This window comes from Rhincodon typus, chromosome 30 (genome assembly GCF_021869965.1).
Source record: "Rhincodon typus isolate 14 chromosome 30, sRhiTyp1.1, whole genome shotgun sequence".
Lineage (NCBI taxonomy): Eukaryota > Metazoa > Chordata > Chondrichthyes > Orectolobiformes > Rhincodontidae > Rhincodon > Rhincodon typus.
The window spans coordinates 8,204,089-8,228,279 of NC_063361.1; the positions used below are offsets into that span (position 1 = coordinate 8,204,089).

The window sequence follows — 24,191 nt, forward strand, 5'->3', positions numbered from 1 at the left end:
ACGTCAGCTTTCCTGCTCCTTTGATGCTGCCTGGCCTGCTGTGTTCCTCCAGCTCCACACTATGTTATCTCAGGGATTAACCTGTATGTCTTCCAACCTGGTCTACTGCATCCATTGCTCCCAATGCGCAGACTCGGTGACAGATTCATGGAGCATCTACTCTGTATGCTCCAATCAATACCACCTTCTGGTTGCCAGCCATTTCAACTCTCCCTCCCACTCCCTTGGTGACATGTCCATCCTGCGCCTCCTCCAATGTCATAATGAGGCCACACGAAAATTGGAGTAACAACACCTTATATCCTGCCTCGGGAGCTTACAGCCCAGTGGCCTCAACATAGAATTCACCAGCTTCAAAATCTCCCCACCCCCAGCCTTATCCAATGTCCAGCCTTCCCTCTTATCCCCGCCTCCTTGACCTGACACAACCTGTCCATCTTCCTTTTCACCTACCCACCCCACCCTTCCCATTGACCAATCTCTAAAACACTCTGCCTACATCCACTAATCACCATCCCAACTACCTTCCCCCAGCTCTAATCCTCCCATTTATTTCTGAGCTCCTTTTGCCTTCCCGAGTCCTGACGAAGGGTCTCACTCCGAAACGTCGACTTTCCTGCTCCTCTGATGCTGCCTGACCTGCTGTGTTCCTCCAGCTCCACACTGTATTGACACTTATTTTATGTGCTGGCTACCATATTAGTTAGGTTGTAGTTTCGCAATCACAGCTGCTCTCTTAGGGAGAAGGAAACTGCATCAGCTTTCAGATGCTGTGACCCTGAATGTGGGAGGAAGAAATTTATCCTGCAATACATAATAAAGTAACAGTCTAAAGACGCTTTGGCTAAGCCAAAGATAGCATGATGATCTCGCTTGGAAAGTTAATGCCTAGCAACAAATACTACTGTTGGCAAACTTCATGACACAAAAGGTTAGGTATCTGAAGAGCCAATGCCTGCTTCTAATTACCATTTGCAAACTTTGCAGGAAGAGGACATGACTCAGAGGTCTGGGTTGTTAATTTATCATGTTACTACAACTAACAACGTTTCTTTGAGCTAGATATGAAAACCCAGTCTTTATTTGTATCAAGTAAAATAACTTAGAGTGAACGACGTGCATATTCTGTATGGTGAATGTGAGTATCTTTGTCTGACGAAGGTCATAGAAAAACAAGAGAGAGGAAAGTGCTTCGCAGCTTCTTTAGCCCAGCAAACTATTTGATCATTCATGCAATCCATCCTGGAAAGATTCCGGAGAAGGATTCTGTGAAACTTAGATCCCTTGCTTCACTCACTCTGATATCACACTCGCAGAATCCAATAGCATAGAAGATGGCCATTCAGCCCATTGTATCTTTGCATGTTTCTTGAAAAAATTGTTTAATTTCTCGTGCATACAAACAAGGAACAAATGTAGGCCACTTGGCTCTTTGAGACAGAGGTACAACCACTGAATCACCTTGGCTAGAACTAAGGAACACAAAGTACACCATCAGGTTATTAGGTGTAGACTATGGACCACACAATAGTTGAAAGGTTGTAGAAGAACAAACCTGTAGGGTAATTACAGAGAGATGCCAACATTAGGGGATAGTTATAATGGGAGACTTCAATTACCCAAGTGTAGTTTGGTTAATAGTTATAGTGGGAGTGAGAAATGGGTGAACTGGATCAAGTATCATTTGGGGAATATTTAGGAGACAGTGATCACTGTATTGTAAGGTTCAGGATATTGGTGGACAATGATATGCAACAATCCAGTGTAAGAAAAATCAGTTGGCAGAGAGCAGACCTCAATGCGGCAAGAATAGAACTGGACAGGATTGACTGGAACAAAAGGTTGGCGGGAAAAATAGTAACTAAACTTCAAAGAGGATGTAGTAGGAACTGCAGATGCTGGAGAATCCGAGACAACAAGGTGCAGGGCTGGATGAACACAGCAGGCCAAGCAGCATCATAGGAGCAGAGAGGCTACAAAGAGGATGGTTTGGTTAGAGCCAAGGCATACACCCTTAAATGGGAAAGGTAGAACAAACAAATCTGAAGCTCACTAGATGACAAAGGAGATAGAAATTAAGACAAGGAAGAGAAAGTGTTCTTATGGCAAGTGTCAGGTAGAAAATAAAATTGAGAATCAAGAGAAACATTGGAGGTTTAGAGGGGAGATGAAAATCTAAATAAGAGAAGCAAAGAGGAATTATGAGAAAAGACTGGAACAAAACCAAAGTTTTGTGACCCTGGACAGGCCCGAAATGTTAAGTTTGTTTTTTCCTTCACAGATCGCAGTTCTTTTGGTTTTTATGAGAAAAGACTGTCTACCAGCATAAAGTGGTGTCCCAATGTCTTCTATGGTTATATAAATTCTAAAAGGCTGGTAAAACAACGAGTAGGGCCAATTAGGGACTAAAAAGGAGATTTATACCTAGAGGCAGGGGATGTGGCTAAGGTTTTAGATGAATACTTTGCGTCTGTCTTTACTGAAGAGTGAGGTGCTGCCCAGGCCATGACTAGAGGAGGGAACTCAGTCACTAGAGGGTTCAAAATTGATAGGGCAGATGTTATATTGATAGGGGTAGACTGTAAGTACGGACAAGACACCAGCACTGGATGAGTTGCATCTAAGGAGTTTGAAGGAAGCGAGAGTGGAACTTGCATGGCCACGAGCCACAATCCTTCATTCTTCCCTAAACTTTGGGGTGGTGCCAGAAGACTGAAAAATTGCTAACATTAAGGCCTTGTTCAAGAAAGGTTGTAAGGAGAAATTAAGCAATTACAGAAGGGGCAGATTAACTTCAGTTGAATGATTGAGGATAGAGTTAGTAGTTACATGGAAAAAGGTGAGTTGATTAAGAAGAGTCAGCTTGGCTTTCTAAAGGGGATATCATATTTAACTAACTTGCTGGAGTGTTTTGAAGTAAAGAAAGGCTAGATGCGGGTAATACAGTTGATGTGGCGTATATGGGCTTTCAGAAATTGTTTGATACAAAGCAGACTTGTGAGGAAATTTATAGACCATGAAATACAAAGATCAGTAGCAACATAGATGCAAAATTGGCTGAATGTTAAGAAACAAAGATAAATTGTCAACAGATATTCTACAGGCATGAGGATGGCTTGTTGTGGAGCTCCATAGGGATTGGTATTTGGACCCTTGCTTTTCCTGATATATATTAATAATCCAGATTATGGTGTCTGGGGGCAATTTTAAAGTTTGCAGATGACACTAAACTTGGAAGAATTGCAAGTTGAGAGGAGGATTGTGTAGAACTTCGGAAGGACATAGCCAAGTTGGTACCATGGGCCGATAGCTGGCAGATGAGTTTAACTGCAAAAAAAAGTGAGGTGATGCGTCGGAAGAACATTGAAAAACAACATAAAATGGGGGTTAAAATTCTAAATGGGGTGCAGGAGCAGAGGGACCTGGGTATATGTGTGCACAGATTATTGAAAATGGCAGAATAGATAGACAGAACAATAGGCAAAGTGCACATTATCCTTAGCTTTACTAATAGGGGCACAGATTATAAGAGCAAGGAGGTGATGTTGGATTTGTAATAGTCACCTATTAAACCTCAACTGAAGCATTGCGTACGGTTTGGGGTACTACATTATAGGGATGATGTGAACGCATTCGAGAGATTGCAGGAGTGAGCATGATGGAAAGTCTGGTGGGGTCAGGTTCAATTGAGACACTCAAGAGCACATTGGATGATAACTTGGATAAAAATAATGTGCAAGGGTATGGAGATAAAGTTGAAAATTGGCACAAAGGAATGATATTCTTTTAATTGGCTGGTGCAATCACAATGAAACAAATGGCCTCGTTTTTCACTCTAATAGTGCTGTGATTCTGAGGCAATTTGACTGAACAATTCAGAAAGGTATTTATAAATGGAATGAACACTTTATATCACTCTGGCAAGAAAATTTGTTTCAAGATTCTAAAGTAAACTAGTAACTTGTCTTTACATATTGGCCAGATATGATTGTGCAACCTTGGTTACTAGTACACAGGACAACAGAGAAGCAAAAGAAGATATAGTTCTATGAACTACATTTTACTTTTTTACTCCAGATGGTTTTGAGCTTTGAGGTTCTTTCCTCTTGACAGGTTTGGTGTTGAGATAAGATGAGACATGCAACTCCCATATTCCTCTCTTCAAACCTAATGACCGTTGTCATCTCGGTCCTAAGCAATGGAATCCCTTCCCTATACATGCCCACCTCTTTACCTTGCTCAATAAGCCCTCTTTGATGCAATTTATGGTCATCTGTCCTAATATCCCTCCTTTGTTTTAAGAGTCAATTCTTAACTGATAAGAGTTGAGATGTTTCATTACATCAAAGGCAAATTGTTGTATGTGATTCCTCTTTGCCAGGAAACAATCTTAGACTTTGTGGAATATTTGTTTCCTGGTACATATTATGTTTCTCAGTTATGCGCATAGACTTGGTGAAGGGAACACCTTCCATTGTTTACCCTGTGTTTCCAGTTTCCAGCTACAGTAGAATACTCACTCAACTGCTTGCATTAAGAAGTAAATGTTACATAAAGGATATTCTCCAACACAATATGGATGGTGGGGTGGTCGGGGCCATATCAAGCAATTTGTCAGAAAGCAAATAATCATGAGAATAAGAATGGAACTTTGAAGTTTTATAGCACGTTTAAGATAAAAAAAATACCCCTAGCACTTCACAGGTGGACATAGACAAAATAAGTGTTGAGTCAGAAAAGGTTTCGAGGGGTGCCATAGACTTGGCTCAGGAAATAGCTTTTGTAGAGAAGATGAGGGAGGTGGAGAGAATTCCAAAGTGTAATAGGCAGCAATTTCTACCACCTACAATGTAATGAAGGGAAGGAGATGGCAAAATAAGCCCACAGGCAGAGCAACAGAAAAATCTCATACGATTTTGTTTTAATCTCGAATTAGACTTGGTGTCTCCATCTGGGCCAGAATCTATTGCACATCCTGTAGTTGTTCTTGAGAAATTGGGAGTTATTTGTCTTCTTGAACCATTGCAATGCATGTGTTGTGGGTAGATACACAATGTGTATGGAGAGGAATCCAGGATTTTGACCCAGCGTCACTGAAGGAATGGCGATACATTTCCAGGTCAGGATGGTGGCTGGAATGGATGGAACTTGTAGGTGGTGTTGCTCCCATGTACGTATTTCACTTATCCATCCAGATTGTAGTGGTTGTGGGTTTGGAGGGTGCTGTCTAAGGAGACTTGGTTAATTTCTGTGTCAAACTAGTGTTGCCCACAAGGCCCCAGTATTACGGATCATTCCAAAGTGAACGATACTCTTGACCTGCTGTGGGACAATGATAAATGAAATTACAGCAAGAATTATATTCTGTCAAAACAAACTAGCTGTTAGCAAAGTGAGGCTTTTGTAGAATACATTCTCAAATTAAAGATCCTCTTTCATCGGTGTGGGTAAGACATGAGCCAAGAAATCAACTTTGGGTACAGGTTCATAGGAGACTTAAATACCAATAAGATCCACACCAGGCTCTTGAGCAAAGGCATCAACCAACATTTGGAAGGATGTTTGAAATTACCATGGAAATGACAGAGAGTCCAAATTACACAGTAGGTCTTTACCTGCACTGGTAGGGAAGTGCCTTAGATTTCAGTGACTTCTTGGCCATAGCAGCCATGTTCACAGTCAGATGTTTAGATGTTACCATCATTATTGTAGCCATCACTATCTAAATGTCCCCATTTCCTGCAAACACAGTGCCTGAGGGACAGTGAGTTACATTGAAGTGGGAGCTCCATGTTGTTGTTGTGGTCATTATAAAGTTAATTTAGGACTTTGAAGGTCCTAAAATACACAAATGAGGGATATAGAAACAAAAGTTGATGCTACTAAGTAGGAAGATCAAATAGTTGTGCTCAAAGGGCAAGTAAAGCAAAGACAGACACAGATGAATGATCCATTTTGGCTTCTTCCTGAGGTCTCCACAATCACACATGCAGGTGGCACAATGTCTCGGCGGTTAGTGCTGCTGCCTCACAGCACCAGGGACCCGGGTTCGATTCCGCTCTTGGATGACTAAATGTGTGGAGTTAGCACATTCTCCCCGTGTTGGCGTGGGTTTCCTCCAGGTTTCCTCCCACAGTCCAATGATATGCAGGTTAGGTGAATTGACCATGCTAAATTGTCCATAGTGTCCAGGGATGTGCAGGCTAAGTGGATTAACCATGGGAAATGCAGGGTTATAGGTGGGGGGTGGTTCTGGATGGGTTGCTCTTTGGAGGGTCAGTGTGGACTCGATGGGCTGAATAGCCTGATTTTACACTGTAGGGATTCTATGATTCTAAATCTTGAGCTAATCTGATTCACTCCCTTGATATCAAGAAATCGATCAAGCCATTGGATGTAGCAATGTCTATTGGCCCCAACAATATCCTGGCTGTAGTACTGAAGACTTATGCTCCAGAAATAATTGTCCCCCTCATCAAGCTGGTCTAGTAGACCCACAACATTAGTGTCTGTCCAACAACGTGAAAAATTAGATAAAAAAATTGAAAGTACTGCAGATGCTGGAGATCAAAAACACAAACAGAAATCTTCTGGATTCTGAAGAAGTGTCACTGGATCTGAAACATTAACTCCACTTTCTCTCCACAGATGCTATCAGACCTGCTGAATCTTTCCAGCTCTTCCTCTGGAAAATTAAACAAGTATTTCCAGATTAACAAAAGAGGGCCAATCCGATCAGGGTGATTGGTGAGGCCACTTTTAAAATATTGTGTCCAATACTGGTTGCCCTACTATATGATGTTGTTAAACTAGTAGCGGTACAGAAAAAAAAATTATTAGGATGTTGCAGGGACTGGAGGGTTTGAGTTATAAAGAGAGGCTGGATAGGCTCATACTTCTTTTTCCCTAGACTGTTGGAGACTGAGGGGTGGCCTTACAGAGGTTTATAAAATCATGAGGGGCATCGATAAGGTGATTTATCAAGGTATTTTTTCCAAGAATAGGGGAGTCCAAAACTAGAGGGCATAGCTTTAAGGTGAGAGAGGTAAGATTTAAAAGGGACCTGAGGGGCAACCTTTTCACACAGAGGGTGATGTGTGTATGGAATGAACTGTCAGAAGACGTGGTAGAGGAGGGTATAATTACAACATTTAAGAGACATTTGGACAGGTACATGGATAGGAAAAGTTTAGAGGGATATGAGCCAAATGCAGGCAACTGGGACTTGTTCAATTTAGGACACCTGGTCATCATGAACAGAGGGACAGAAGTGTTAGTTTCTGTGCTCTATGACTCTATAATTACTCACCCATCAGTCTGCTCTCAATCATTGTCAAAATGATGGTAGGTGCCTTCAATAGTACTGTCAAATAATACTTACTCAGCAGTAATCTCCACAGTGATGCTCAGTTTGGGTTTTGCCAGGGCCACTCAGCTCTAGACCTAATTACAGCTCTGGTCCAAAGATGGACAAAGAGCTGAACTCCAGACATGAGGTGAGAAGGACTACCCTTGATATTGAGATGACATTTGAACAATTATGGAGCATTCAGGACCTCCAGCAAAATTTCGGTCAATGGGTATAAGAAGAAAATGATCTATTAGCTAGAATCATGCCCAGCTCAAAGGAGGATTGTTGTGGATATTGGAAGCCAATCATTCTCAGGACTCACTGCACAGGGTTCTCAGGGACCCAATCATTTTCAGTTGCTTCACCAGTGACTTCTCCACCTTCATTGTTCAGAAGTAGCAATGTTTGCACACTAATTAGTAGCATTTGCAACTCCTTAAATTCTAAAGCAGTTTATGCCAGCATGCAGTAAGACAAGAGAAATTCAGACTTAGACTGATAAGAGCAAATAGTATTCACACCCAGCAATCACCATCTCCCAAAAGAGAATCTAAGCATTATCTCTTGACAATAACATCACAGACTCCTCCACTATCAATAGTCTCTGGATTGGACTTGATCAGAAACCTAATTGGACCAGGTCTTTAAATACTGTTGCTACAAAAGCAGATCACAGACACAGAATTCTGTGGTGAGTAACTTTCCTTATGACTCATCACTATCTACAAGGCATGGACAGCAGTAGATGTCAGAGGTAGGTCATAGGGCCCCAAAAGACTTTTACATTATTCAATGCCATCAGAGGCTGATCTTTGACTCCAACTCCATTTTCTCATCTACTCCACATAGCCCTTGGTTCCCTGAGAGACCTAGAATGTGTTTCCCTCAACTCTAACAAGGTACCATCCACAATATTTGACAATGGAGAAGTCCAAAAATTCACAATCCTTTCAGTGAAGAAATGTTTCCTCAGCTCAGTCCTAAATACTCACCCTTCTTGGAGTACTCTGACCCCCACCCTCCAAGCTCCAGCTTCTCAGCAAAGGGATCAAACCCTTAGCAGTGTACGCAGTTAAATCTTCCAGAATCTTGTATGTTTCAATAAGATCACTTCTTTTAATACAATTAGCGTTGGGTAATCAATGCTGCTAGTGCTTAAGTTCCAGGAACAGATTAAAAACAACAACCTAGGAGATGGTTAGCTTGTATTAGTGAATGTAAAAGTTCCAAGAGTACAATTAAAGATCAGAAGAAATATTAGCCAGTTATCTTGGACAACATATATTCAGCAACCAACACCAAAAACAAGTTGTTCATTAACTGAAGAAACAACTGCAGATGCTGTAAATCAGAAACAAAACAGACATGACCGGAAAAGGTCAACAGGTCTGGCAGCATCTGTTGACAGAAATCAGAGTTAACATTTTGTGTCCAGTGACTCTTCCTCAGAATTCCGATCTGAAGAAGGGTCATTGGGCCCGAAACATTAACTCTGATTTCTCTGCACAGATACCTGCTGAGTCTTTTGCAACAATTTTTGTCTCTGTTAATTGTTCATTGACTATTTTGTTTCCGTTGCAGGGAATGCAGTGCATAAATTGATTCCTATCTTACAAGGAAGGCTGCATTTCGAAAGTAATTCCTTGGATGTAAAGCACTTTGGAACATCCTGAGGTTGGAGAAGATGCGATACAAAATGCAACTTCTTTCCTGAGGCTTTTGTTAAAATGAAAGGTTCCAAGCACAGGTTGGGGAGATCAATTACAATGCTACTGTCGCCCAACAGAGGGTGCGATTAGATCGGAAATTCACTTCAACAACAATTATTAAACTGCAAGCAACTGGAACACATACGCGAAGTTATTGTTAAAAAAAAACTAGTGTTTGTTTAAATAAAAAGTCAAAGAAACCTTTAGAGACGTTGGTGATATCTTGAAATACATCTCACTTTGTTACTGGCGTGTGTCACGCTTGGTTTTTGTGGGCTGATGCTATGAGATGTATTTTTAGCCCCAATAAAAGGCTCAGTTTCAGTTTTGTATTTAATCAGTTTGAAGCTGCAATCGCCGATAAAGCAGGTTAAAAAGTGTCGCCGATTCTCACCATTTGCTTTGGGTCTAAAGAGGGGAAAATAGAGAGAGATCGACAACTTGTCTGGGTCTCACCTGGCCCCAGCTTCCAGGTGAGTGTTAGTAGCAAGGAATCCGTGGGAATTGTTGCGTTGGTAATGATTTGAGAAAGAGGTCTGTTCCGGCTTGTAAAGACGTAAAATATAAAATGGCTGCTTTGGTTATAAAAAAGAGGAAGTTTGTTAAACAGCATCGAAGACATTTTATATTTTCCTAACAGTACAATGTCTCTTTCTTCTATTTTAGTGCATTTTTCATGGTAAATATTGTTATCAGCGTTCCCTATTTTCGCCGGGGGGCACAGTTAACAGTGATGTATTCATATATTGTTCCATATTTGAAGGACGCTTTAGTCCCTCAATTAAATCTGGCAGAATGAGCAGTTCAGCTTTCAACTGAGGGGCTCGTGTGGTTGTCTCCCCCCTGATCCAGAGGTCTGTGTAATAAGAGGTTGATTAGAAAAATTTCTAAAGTTTTTAAACTGGAGTGCTATAACTGTGAAAGCTGGAGAAATTGTAAGGCTGATCCATGTGCTATTTACACACTTAGTTGTAGTGGAAACTTATGAACTATTTTGAAAATAGATGTTGTTTATATATTTTGAATAGGTGTAGTTGTGGTTGAGTGTTCCACTAGAACTGTTGTTGTAGATGCAACCTTTAGTATGCTCTACAGCTGTTGGCACCTACAGTACTCCCAGAATATAATATATAGACTTGTGGCAATATAGTGGATTTGAGCAGGGAACTGATCTGCCAATGCAATTTTATTTTCAACTGCCATTTAATCGTATTCAAAAATATAAATGCAACAGGTAATTTAGTTAGTAAAGTCCCATTTAGATCAACTAATTTAGTGTATTAATAATGTGTAACTTTAAACACAACAACATACAGTACCAACTACTGTATGGATGGATACAGTTGCAGTGTGCAGTTATGCAAATTACTGGTTTGTTTTGTATTATATGCACAGCAATATAATTCGTATCACTTTTGCATTCATGCAAAGTAGCTTTGAGTGCACATTGTTGCAGGAGTCTAACAAAGAAGTATGTTATTGCCTTGTAATAAAACCCAGTATACAGGTGACTATATGAAGCTAATTTAACTTCTATAGTTTGTTGGCAGTGGAAATTCAGCCGTAGAAGTCATGGAATTTGCAAAAAAACATTGAAACAGGAAATGCTGAAAATAGTAATTCGGGCAGAGAGAAATACTGCTTAATCTGTTAAGTATTTTTTGTTTTTTATCTTATCTGCTGTATTTTGCAGTTGGAACTGAAAAAAAAATTAGAATATTCCTTGTTTTAATTTCGGTCAGGCTAATAAATAAGCTGAATAGATTTAAGTGGTCCTGCCCCTAAAATATTGAATGAATACTCAAATCTCCCTGTATTTCTCATTGAATAATTGTTGACTCTAGATCCTTAAAAATTTTGTGTGGGAAAGACATGTCCTAAGTATTGAATGATCAGGCATTTAAGCGTTACACAGAAATGCTGAAAATTCTGCGCCTATACTATTCTGAAAGGACACTTTGCCGTACAGTGGTAGTGTCCCTACATCTGGGTTCAAGTCCCACCTGCTCTGGAAGTGTGTCGTAGCATATCCGAACAAGTTGATAGAAAATGTCTATACCACACTGAATTAGGACTCTTATGGTGCTGTGGTCATGTCCCTACCTCTGTTCCATAAGGTCTGCGTTCACATCTCACTTGCTAAAAGAGATATATGTAAGAATATTGATTTTTTAAAAATTACTCTGCGTTTCCTCTGTAGACTTTGTGAGTGAATGATTTGAAGGTGCTTAAGGATCTTTGCATGTTTCCTTATGGGATGGTCAAAACCTATTAGATCTGTGACTGTAAGACTTCTTGATCAGCTACTTGTGGCCTAGCAATTGTTAAAAGGTTTTTAGTGAACGTTTGCACTGCAGTTATTATTTTGAAAACTCAGCTTATCCAAGATTGACTCTCAATTTTTGAGTCAATACTAAAGCTTTGCCGAGCCAAGGTCTAAAGACTTCCTTGACTGCTGGCTCAAGACAGACCCTAAATCATTACTAAAGTCATTTCAAGCATTGGAGTGAGTCTCCCAGGGTAACACTTAACGTTAGTACATTGTTACAAACTTTTTTTTCAAACAATCATATTATTCAAATTTGCATCATAAAATTGCAACACTACTCATAATTTCAATTCATGGGTCCGCTACTCTCAAGGTGTCATTCTTTATAGGCCACTTTGATTAAGTTATAGGGAAAGGAGTAGGCCATTTAGCCACCTCAAGCCAATTCAACAGTTAATTACAGTGTGAACTAATTTGTATTTGAAATCTATTGATATGCCTTGACAGCCTTAGCCAATAAAAATCTCTCAATTTCAACCTTGAACTCTGAAAATGGAAAACTCAATCTTTTGGGAGAGAGCATTTCCACATTTCCACTGTCCTTTGTCGGAAAAATGCTTGCTAACTTCACCCCCGATAGCAAAGCTCTAGTTTCAAAATTGCACCACTTTGTGCTGCACTTCCCCAACAGTTACAATAACTTCTGTATTTATTCCATCAAATTCTTTTACAATTTTAATCAACTCAATTTGATCACCCATTACCTCAAGGATTTATGAAACAGGTTCATGCAGCATCTGCTCATAATGTAACCCTGGTGTAATTTTGTAAGTATGCTGTATATTTTATCCAAGACCAGAACTGAGTTTTCTGAAGTGTGATGTCCAGAGCTAATCTAGTATGAGGTCTGATCAAGGCTCTGTACAATTCAAGCATGGATTCCTCTCCTTTGTATTCGAGCCATGTTGAAGCAACGGTCAACTCCCCAATGACGTTTACATGTTGTACATGTAGCTTTAAAAGAGCTAATCTTTAAGGACTACATATGCTGTGTGTATAAAAATTTGGAAATCTGCCTGCCAGTTTGATTTACATTTGCAAGCTGTGCACAGAGAAATCAATTGATTTGTTGTAAAGTGTATTTCATACCTTATAATGTGTTTTACTGTGCTAAATAAACTAACCCATGGAGTTGCTCAATCCCCAATGAGCAATTGATTATTATACTACTTTCATTAATGTGACACACATCATCTTATAGTGATTTTGTAATTGAACACTTTTTGCTCAACTGTAGTTTTAGTTCTCTTGTTATTTGGAAAATGTATTGATGTGTCTACTTAATTTGAAAGTAAATAACTTCACACTTCCCCACGTTGTGATTTGGAGTTCAGTTTTGCCCACTGAATTAATTTGTTTAAGTCCTTTTATAAATTGCTATTTCTACCTGAAGAACAACCTTCCTGTCATCATTAGCAAACATGGATTTAAAACTCTGTGATCCTTCACTTAAGTCATTGATACAGATATTCAAAAGCTGAAAGCCTGATGCAGATCCCTGAGGAGTATCAATTGCTACTTTCTGCTAAACCAGTAAACTACCTATAGTTTTATTTCTGTATCTGGTTCTACACTTTATTCCACAACTTAATCCCATTCTCTCTTCCAGCGAGTACTATTGTGTCAAGATAATGGGGTTTAAGCAAAATAAACAGCAAAGCTGTTGGTTTACTCAATCTGCTTTTCTGAGTTCCCTTAAATGTTCAAGGGGATTACTGCCGTTGTCACAGTGCATACTGATTAAATGTATGTGGGATTCTGCTTACCATGCACAGGCTCATGTTTGCATTAAAGTTCTACATTAATCACCTACACTTATGCTACACTTTTGTGCCACTATTTTAGAATTAATCTCAATTAAGAGATTGTTCATGATCTAAGATAACTCGTGATATACTGATTTAGTGCGTTTCTTCCCTAAACTCTGTGATGGTCTCTGGAAGGTATTTTATTTTCTGTACAGTGGAACAATGTAAATACAAAGTGTTTGTTTATATCTATCAACAATGGGGAGAATGGATCTTTGGTTTGAACAGTGAAGGCGCAGTCATGGGAGGTGGAGGCTGTGATCTGTTTCTGGATGAATCAACTATGATGAATGGTTTGACTTTCACCATTTGTATCTGCAAAAGCTTCAGATAAAAATATGATGTAAATAAAGTCATGGCACTTGAATCTAACCTAGTTCAGTCGATTCTAAGTTACATTTAAATGGTTAAACCATTCTGTTTCAAATGTTTGAGCCATCTTAAAATACACTGCTCGGTTTACACAGTTACTTACCATATCGTTTAGACTTCAGAATTATTTTTATGGTAAATATGCAAATCCTAATACTAATTGACATTCATTTTGCTGGTAATCTTACAGTCATAAGCACTGTTCCACAGTAAAGAAGTCCAGCATTGTTGTCTAGTTAATATTTTAATTCTGTTTGCATTCATTGGAGTGTTTTTTTTCCAAATATATTTGTTAGTTTGGATAATAATCCAGTTGTTCAGGCTGCTTTCTAACCAGACACTTGGTCAGCTGAAATGATGTGTGATTGACAGCTTACAATTTCACCCACACACTGTCCGAAGAGCACAGACAGACCTATCAGGATTGCCAACTCTACACATATTTCTGGAGGTCTCAACACATAAGCCGTTGCCTGCAGCTGCCCTGCCCAGTCAAGTATTTTATTCCTACATATGTAATATCTCTATAATCAATAAAGAAAAATGTTCAAATACAAAGAGAAAACACATCTTTTTTTGAAAATGTGTCCTTCCATGATGATTCTCCTGTGTGTTGATCACCGCAGTTTAGACATCTAGGAACAGGCATAGGCTTTTCAGCCCATTTAGCCTGCTGCAGCATTTGCTATGACCATGGCTGATTGACTGCTTATCCTACACTGTCCCCATAACCTTGAGCACCATTGATAATCAGAAATTAATCAGCCTCTATTTTAATCATACTCAAAGACATAGCCTCTTTTGTGGTGGAGAATTCCAAAGGTTCACAACCCTCTGACCAAAAAATACTCTCTGCCTCTTGATCCTAAATGGCATTCACCTTATTTTTAAATTGTGACCCCTGGTTCCAGACTCCCTAACAAGGGGAAATATCTTATCTGTATCTACCACGTCTAGCCCTTTAAAGTATTTTGTAGGTATCAATGAGGCCACCTCCCCATTCTTTGAGCATCAGAGAATAGAGGCCCAGTTCCCTAATTTCTCTCAGAATAGTCCTGATATCGCAGAAACAAGTCTGTTCAACCTGTGTTGCACTCTCTCTATGGCAATATTATCCTTGCTGAGGAAAGGAGACAAAAAGTGCACAAAGTACTTCTGGTGCAGTTTAACCAAGCTTCTATATAATTGAAACAAGATTTCACTATTGTGTTCAAATCGTCAAGCCATAAAGGCTAAATGTTAGTCTTCAGTGCCATGATGTAAAGGACACAGAGGTCCCTTTCTACATCTACTCTTTCCAACTTCTTGCTATTTAAGAAATACTCTGCACATCGCTCCCTCCTATCAAAGTGGATAACTTCAATTTTTTCCGTACTAAATTCCATGCCATGATCTTGCCCATTCACTAAGCTTGCCCTAATCCTTCTGAAGCTGCTTTATCTAGAGTCATAGACGTATACAGCGCGGAACCAGACCCTTTGGTCCAACACGTCCATGCCGAACAGATATCCTAAACTGATCTGGTCCCATTTGCCAGCATTCGGCCCATATCTCTCTAAACCCTTCCTACTCATGTACCCATCCAAATGCCTTTTAATTGTTGTAATTGTACCAGCCTCCACCACCTTCTTTAGCAGTTCATTCCATAAATGTACCACCTCTGCATGAAAATGTTGCCCCTCAGATCCCTTTTAAATCTTTTCTCTCTTACCTTAAACTTATGCTCTGTAGTTTTGGACTCCCATACCCTGGGAAAAAAGACCTTGGTTGTTCACCCTATCCTTGCCCATCATGATTTTATAAACCTCTGTAAGATCAGCCCACAGCCTCCGATGTTCCAGGGAAAATAGCCCCAGCCTGTTCAGCCTCTTCCTTTAGCTCAAACCATCCAATCCCAGCAACATCCTTATAAATCTTTTCTGAACCCTTTCAAGTTTAACAATGTCTTTCCTATAGCAGGGAGACCAGAACTGAACACAGTATTTTAAAAGTGGCCTGAACAATGTCCTGTACAACCACAACATGATGTCCCAACTCCTGTACTCAATGCACTGACTGATGAAGGCAAACGTGCTAAATGCCTTCTTTACCACCCTGACCACATGTGACTTGACTTTCAAGAAATTATGCACCTGCACCCCTTGTCTCTTCATTCAGTAACACTCCCAAGGGCCCTACCATTAACTGTATAAGCCCTGCCCTGATATACTTTACCAAAAATGCAACACCTCACATTTATCTAAATTAAGCTCCATCTGCCACTTCTTGGCCCATTGCCCCATCTAATCAAGATCCCATTGTATTCTGAGATAATGTTCTTCACTGTCCATACATGACCAATTTTAATGTCATCTACAAACTTACTAACCATACCTGCTATATTCACATCCAAATCATTTATGTAAATGATGAAAAACAGTGGACCCAGCACTGATCTTGGCAGCACATCGCTGATCACAGGTCTCCAGTTCAAAAGACAACCCTCTACCAACACTTTCTGTCTCCTACCTTCAAGCCAATTTTGTATCCCATTATCTAGCTCCCCTTGTATTCCCTGTGACCTAATCTAGCTAATTAGTCTACCGTGTGGAACTTTGTCAAGCGCCTTGCTGAAATCGTGTAGACAATGTCTACAACTCTGCCCTTATCAATCTTCTTTGTCACCTCATCAAAAACTCAATCAAGTTAGTGAGACATAACTTCCCATGCACAAAGCCATGGTGACTATCCCTAATCAGTCCTTGGCCTTCCAAATACTTGTAAATCCTGTCCCTCAGGATTCCCTCCAACAACTTATCCACCACTGACATCAGGCTCTGGTCTATCGTTCCTTGACTTTTCCTTCCAGCCTTTCTTAAATAATGGCACCACATTAGCCACCCTCCAGTCTTCCGATACCTCACTTGTAGCTGTTGATGACACAAATATCTCAGCAAGGGGCCCAGCAATCACTTCCCTCGTTTCCCACAAAGTTCTGGGAAACAACTGATCTGGTCCTAGGGATTTATCTACCTCCTTGCGTTTTAAGACCTCTAGCACCTCCTCTTCTGTAATGTAGACATATTTTCAAAGCATCACTATTTATTTCCCCAAATTCCCTAGCTTCCGTGTCCTTCTCCACAGTAAATATTGACGTGAAATATTCATTTGGTATCTCACCCATGTCCTGTGGTTTCACAGATAGATGGCCTCTTTGATCCTTAAAGTGCCCTATTCTATCCCTAGTTACTCTTTTGTCCTTAATGTATTTGTAGAATCAGTCTCCTTGGATTCTCCTTAACGCTATTTGCCAAAGCTATCTTATATCCCCTTTTAGCCCTCTTGACTTCCCTCGTAAGTATATTCCTGCAGCCCTTATACTCCTCTAGGGATTCACTTGATCCCATCTGTCAAGTCAACAAGGCTGTCTTGGTTCATGTGGCTCGGTACCACATAATATTATATATCCACCCACTAAACCAGGGACAATCCTTTGATATTCATTGTAAACCATTTAGTTTAAAGCAACATTGCGATGGCTAGTAAATATTTTAAAAGTACCACATACACAGAATTAGGCCACTTTTGTTTTGAAAGTGAAAATTCAGGAGCTGATGTGTAAATACTTAAAATAATGCTGGCAACATGAATCTTCACTTTTCTGTTTGTTGAGGAGGCAGTACTGCAGTGGTAATGCCGTTGGACTTGTAGACCAGATGCCCAGACTAATATTCTGGGGTTAAGGGTTCAAATCCTCTGATGACAGATGGTGAAGTTTGAATTCAATGAAAAAAAAAAGTCTGGAATAAAATGCTAGCCTAATAGTAACCACATAAGCTGTGTCAATTGTTATATTAAAAAAACTATTGTGTCATCCTTACTTGATCTGGGCTAACACTCCAAATCCACAGTAATGTGGTTGTAATCTTAATTGCCCTCTGGGTAATGAGGGATGAACAATAAATATTTGGCCTAGGCAGCAACACCCATATCTCATGACAGAATGAAAATAATGTACTTCTTTAAGAGAATATATTGTTGTGGATAAGGGCAAGGGATCAAAGATAAGGAAAGGTAGACATGAGATTAGATTTAGTATAACTCGGAATTTAGATTCAATTGTACTAAAAGTTAAGAAACTTATACAATACTTACTAGGGGGTTGATCAAGTCTTCCTTACAACATACACTCCCATAAGACAATGTTTCATACAAAAATTTGGAAATAACATGTTTAGTCCCCACCCCCCAAATCATTGACATATATTGTGAACAGCTGGGGACCAGGTACTGACCCTTTGATTAAAAACAAAGATTGAGTTTTCACAATTAAATCAGGTTATAGTTACTGATGTCTAGCTTTTAATTTCCATTTTATTACTACAAGGTGCCATGCTGGGGATGATGTGACATGGTCCAAATACAATTTAATCTCTGTTTCTGATTACTTTTCCCCTCCCTCAATTTTGTATCATCTGCAAATTGGGAAATGTTACATTTGGTCCCACCTCATTGATATAGTTTTTGAACAGCTGGGGCCTCAGTACCTTGTGATACTGAATTAGACATAATCTGCCAACGTGAGAATGATTGTTTATTCCTCGTGTGGTTTTTGCTGATCATGCATTACCTCTAATCCCATGTGTTTATGCTTAGCTAGCAAACTCCAATTGGGGACAGCATTATGAAATACCTTTTGAAAATCCATCATATACCACATCCATCAACTTCCTTTTCTCAATTTTGTTAGTAACATCCTCAAAAAACTCCAACAAGTTTCTTAAACGTTATTTTCCATTTGCAAATCGTCGCTTTCTATTCCCAACCAGATCATTATTACCCAAGTGTCCATTTATTATCACCTTTACATCAGATTCCAGTATTTTCCCTCCTACTGGTGTAAGGCTAACATGTCTGAGTTCCATGTTTTCCCTCATGATCCTTTCTTAAATTGTGGCGGGACATTCACTAGCTTCCAATCTGCAGGAATTATTCCAAAGTCTGTGGAATTTTGGAAGTTGGTTGCCAATGCGTCAACTATCTCTACAGCCACCTCCTTCAACACTGTGAGATACAAAATATCAAGTTCTGGAACTTATCAACTAACAGTACAATTAATCTCTCCAGTACAGCTTTCCTACTGAAACTAATTTCATTCAATTCCTCATTCTCCCCGGTCACTTGAATCTCTAATTCTGGGAGATATTTTGTATCCCGTTTAGTGAAAACAAGTACAAAGTAATTTCAGTATTTTCTATTTCCTATTATGAATTCTCCCATTTGAGCTCTGATTAAGAGTCAAAATGTTAGCTTGCTTTCTTTCCATGGATGCCGCGTGACCCGCTGTGATTTCCAGCATTTTTTTGTTTTCAGTATAAATTCTCCCAGTGCTGCCTGTCTTGAACTTATATTTATTTTAGCTATAAATTTTCTTTTTGCTTGATTGCGTTCATATTCTATTTTCCCATTCCTTACCAGTTTCTTGGTCCTTGTTTGGTCCTCCCACTCCTCAGACTTGCTACTATTTCTGGTGACTTTTACCTCTTTTATTATCATACAAATGCTTAACCTTCTTTGCCAGCCACACATGAGTCCCCTATTTTGAGTTTTTGCATCTTGAGGATTGTATAGTTGCTGTAGGCTGTGTAATAGTCTATTTTTAACAATTGTCTATGTAGAGCCTTTTAATGTATTTTCCCAATCCACCCCAGTCACTTTGAGCCTCATGTCTTCTTAATTTACCTTCACAATTTCCCTCATTCAAATTTAAAATCCTTGCTCAGTTTGCACCACCTCATTTTCAATCACAATGTAAAATTCTACCATGTTGTCACTAAACCCGAAAGCTTCGTTTGCAACCAGATTATGAATTGGTCCTTTTTCATTACATAATGTATTACAGATTAATATGTACATAAAATCCTGGGTAATAATCTCTAATCCTAGTGGTATGGCAATCAATAAAAACCAGTCATCACAGTCTCTCTTCTTTCAAATCAAGGCCTCTGCAATTAATTACAAAATGATTTATTTCTCACTGGTTGTTAATGGAGTAATCATTACTTACGAACTACACTACTAGTAATGGTGGGAACCCTTTATTTGCATTAAAATATATGAGCACAGAGCTGAGAATGTTGCTATAAGAACATTTCAGCTACATTTACATGACAACAGCAATGTCCAATGTAAAGCTAAGAATTTGCACTGTAAATTTGCAATCAGAACAGCAGCTGTATCTGAATTTGCACCAAAATGAAGAGTATGAGCTACTCATGCAATGTACATTTAATTTTACAAAATGTCCAAATCGTGTCATTGTACAGTTTACATGGATCTGTACTCATTTCAAAAGCAGCTGTTGCTTCAAATGTTTCTGTCAAGGTTTAAATTTAAATCACACAAGGGAGTTTTTTTTTTAAAAACAGTTCAGCCGTGATGATGGTTTAGATGTCAAGAAAAGAGATTTGATGAATTCAGCCTTCTTTCAGCAATCTTAAAAAAATGGCAAAGTGGCTTGTTTATGAGTACTTTTGAGTTTGTTGAATTTGTACATATATTTCTCGGAAATCTGAAAAAAAAGTAGCAAAAATTTATATCTTTTAGAGGATGTTTATTCTGTATGAAACATCTTCTGTTTTTGATTTATTACAGCTTTTGGCAGAACAAGAAACACTGATTTAGGTCATATGTGCAGCTGAGAAATGTGACAGAAGCAGTAACTCAGGATTAACAGCAACAGAGCAGCTCTCCAGTGCAAAGATTCAGCACTAGTTCATAGTGCAGAGCCTGATAGTACTCTGACAGCTGTTCTGAGACTAACAACAAAAATTAATGACCAGTGTTTTGTTGTGTTACAGTTTTGGGCCCTAGGTGCATCTGGTCATCTACATAGTTCTTCTTTACAGTCCTAAAGTTGGAAGAAGTAATATTACACTGTATAATCTGAGTAAGATGAGTAATTCTTGAAATGTGCCTGAAAAGACAAGCCTGAATAAGAAAAGTAATTCCACTAATCAAATGAGGGATTCACATGAGACCACCAGTGCAAAGCTTGAGCAGCTTGTTATCTAGAGTCAATGCTTTTGCTGAATTAAATGAATAATTAACAAAGACAAAGCTAGTCATGATGATGTCGATTTATTATCAATTTAAACGCATCTGGTCCACTACTGCTCTGCAGGTAACTAAGTATTACCTGTCCTTACTTGGTCTGGACTACATGTGACTCCAAACCCAGAACAATGTAGTTGACTCTTATGAAACAAAGAACCGTGGATGCTGGAAATCTGAAACAAAAACAGAAATTGTTGGAGACACTCAACAGGTCTGGCAGCATCTGTAGAGAGAAAACAGGGTTAATGTTTCGAGTCCAGTGACCAGTTCTGAGAAGGGTCACTGAATCTGAAATGATAATTCTGTTTTCTCACCCACAGGTGCTTTCAGACCTGCTGAGTTTCTCCAGCATTATCTGTGTTTGTTGCTGTGGTTGACTCTTTACTGCCCTCTGAAATAGTTTGGCAGGCCACTCCATTCAACAGTGATTAGAGTTGAGCAACAAATGCAGGTCTTGCCAGGGACACCTATATCCCAGGAAAGTTTAAAACTAAGTTGTCTTGCATCCCTTAACAACAAAGAGCTTAAAATCTCCAGTAAGGTAAAGGTAAAGTCACTATTATCTAATCAGAGCATGGGGCTACTCTCTCATTAGAGAGAGATGACTACTGATGGTTTAATTTGAGGTTATCACTCCTCAGGCGAGGGGAGAGGTTGAGAAGGGGAATCCTTCATCATAACCTCAACTGGTGCGGGAATTGAACCCATGCTATTGGCATCACTCTGTATTGTAAACCAGTCATTCAGCTAACTCAGCTAACTGATTCCCAAAATTTCCAGTACACCATATTCTCATTTTATATTTTTTTTCTGTGATTGTTGAAGGAAATAATTCACATTGTTATGGGAAATTATTATCATGTAATATGCTGGACTAGTTGGAACATAACTGAAACTTTATATCAATAACATAGCATATTGACAATTGAGGACTCAAAACAGTGCCTATATAAAAGTGTGTGTGTGTGTGTGTCCTGGCTATGTTGACTGAGGTCCACTTCCCTAGATCTCTCAGAAGTAATGAAACTGCTTACTGTAAACTTACAGTAGGCAAAAATCCTGGCCTTTGACAGGGCTGAGGTGTTACAGTGACTGTTATACAAAATGAGCAATCGGTTCTATACGTGCTTGTGAACAATATATAGGACAAGAAGAAAGAAACAGCCTCTCTATAAATGACTGTCTAATATCATCATATTACTGTTTACTCTGCATCTGGAATGTGTGACAATTGCTGGTATGTTGGAATATGTTTAACTGTAATGTAATTTGATTGTTGCATGAAATTACACATTAGCTGACCCAGTTTAACTCTCAAGCATAGCTACTGGATTGGATGGGAGTTCCTGAGTTTATTTTTGAGAACTGTAATGAGAAATCTATTGCATGGTTATTACATCATGAAGGTATTCGGATAGAACAGATGGTAAATTGCATGATAACTTAAGTTAGGTACTGACCTTTAGCTGATTGCCATGTGTCTAATCCAGAGTAGGTTGATGGGTTAAAAACAGGATAGCTAGGTGAAAACAGTTTGTTGAAGGTTCAACCTGGATCCTAATAGGGAAGAAACTACAACACAATATTTGCCCATGTTCAGCAATAATTAACATTGTTACTCTTTTACAGTTTTTGGTGATAAATACCATATTAATAGGATGGAAAGGTATTTTCTCAGAAGCTCTGAAGCAAATTGGTGTTAGGAAAGCTTCATTCTTCATCTAATTGCTCCCTGCCTGAGCTGACTGTGCCTGGTATTCACAGGACATTTCCGTGTGTTCCATTTCATCAACATCCCTTGGCCCATGATGTACAAAGTAGCGTGAAAGTAAATTTGCTGAACATAGTGACAAGTCCTGAAAAATGCCATTATTTTCTCTGTAATAGTATTATAGTGGATCTAAGACAGAATCTCCAAGTTTGAGTCTCACTCCCAGGACTTGATGACCACAGAAGCTATGTTTTTCATGCGGCCAAACAGGCTGATGGTGACCGTGCAAATCCTTCCAACATGCCCAAGACAGGCAGTGAGAGGGATGCATGGTCAGCCGTGCATGATGGGAACTGGTGCCCTACAGGCACAGTCTCTAGATTGAGGTAAGTGATCTCCTGATCCAGGAAAAATGAGATATGGAAAGCAGACATAAGCACGTGCTCTGTCTGCCTCATGCATCTTCATGAGGAGTCTTCTAAGTTTGTATAATCAGAATTAATTTTGTACATTTAATAATGCTACCCCTGAGATGAAAGAAGATCAGTAGAAAATGGAGGGACAAGTTAGGATGAGTACGTAGGCTAATTATGGGCAAACTAATGGTTGAAGAAAAAATGGCAAACCTTACAGTAGGAATGAATGAGAGAGAGATTGGCGCAGGTCGGAAATCAAAATAGAAGGACCACAGTCAATTAGTATTCATCTCAAAGAGAAAAGTAAGACCAGTTAAGACTAACTAAAGGCAGTAAAAGATTGGACCAGAACTAATAGACCTGGGACTAGTAGGTTAGATTTTTTTCAGTCCTGTGTAAGATAATTTTATTTGTTTGATTTTATTTTTAAATTGAGAAAATATAATCTTGAACTGATCATTGAATGAGATAGCAGTGGAGGAGGATGGCTTACAATCAACCTGGACTAAATACATTGAATTATTTCAAACTGAGGCATCTTATATATTTGGTACAGATAGATCAACATGCCTGTTTAGGGAATTAAAGTGGGAGGCTGTCTCTACTGGCAGAACCTTTGATAAACAAGGAATGTGATTTAAAACAGGGTCTAAATCTAGTTAAACTGTGGGTTGTGACTCCCAGTGGGGTCACAGGCAAAACTGTGGGGTCACAAGCTCCAAGACAACAAAGCTGCTATGGAGCCCCAAGTGAAGTTAACTCTGTGAAACCTTTTAAATCATCATTTTTTTAAATAGTGGATGTCGCTTAACTGCCCAACCCTAGAGAACTGAATTCTGTTCTGAAAAAAAGAACAAAGCAAAGATTGGTTGCTTTATAATTTGGATTAAACAGCTTCCCCCTACACCTGGTATCATTGGGCTTTACACCCAACTCGCTCCTCATTCTCAGGTCTGGAGTCTTGGGCAACTTGCAAGCACCAGAATGGTTCACTATAAAAATAGGTTTGGGGAGCGCTGATTTAAGATAAATAGACAGAGATGAGAAGATATTTTAATGCAACTATTTGTCATCATCTCAAAAACAATGTCTGAAATGGTGATGGAGCAGATTCAATAATAACTTTCACCCTCTAAAGAAAACCACTGCTTTAAAGGGAACACTACCCTTTGTAAAAGTGCTGCCTCTTTAAATGCAATTATTAACTCACCGTGGTTTTTAAAACCTCAGTTCTTCCAGAACTTTGTAAGTCTCTACCTCAAACTATCATCATTGCATTCCTGTAAATTTGTAGCTGTATCAATGCTCATGTAAAGCAGTTTTTCGACTCTGTGACGTCACACGCCCACTGCTGTGTGAAATGAGTTGCATCTTCAGCTGTGCAGCCAACTTACTCAGAT

The 24,191-nt window shown here is 39.2% G+C and overlaps 1 protein-coding gene across 1 annotated transcript in view; it reads left to right on the forward strand.

The window, feature by feature from the left end:
• The first annotated feature begins 9,394 nt into the window (after positions 1-9,394).
• Positions 9,395-24,191, forward strand: part of map3k14a (mitogen-activated protein kinase kinase kinase 14a) — a 60,013-nt gene continuing 45,216 nt past the window's right edge. The window contains exon 1 of the mRNA XM_020510192.2: positions 9,395-9,533. The gene's annotated coding sequence lies outside the window, so the exon portion shown is untranslated. The remainder of the gene's footprint in view (positions 9,534-24,191) is intronic.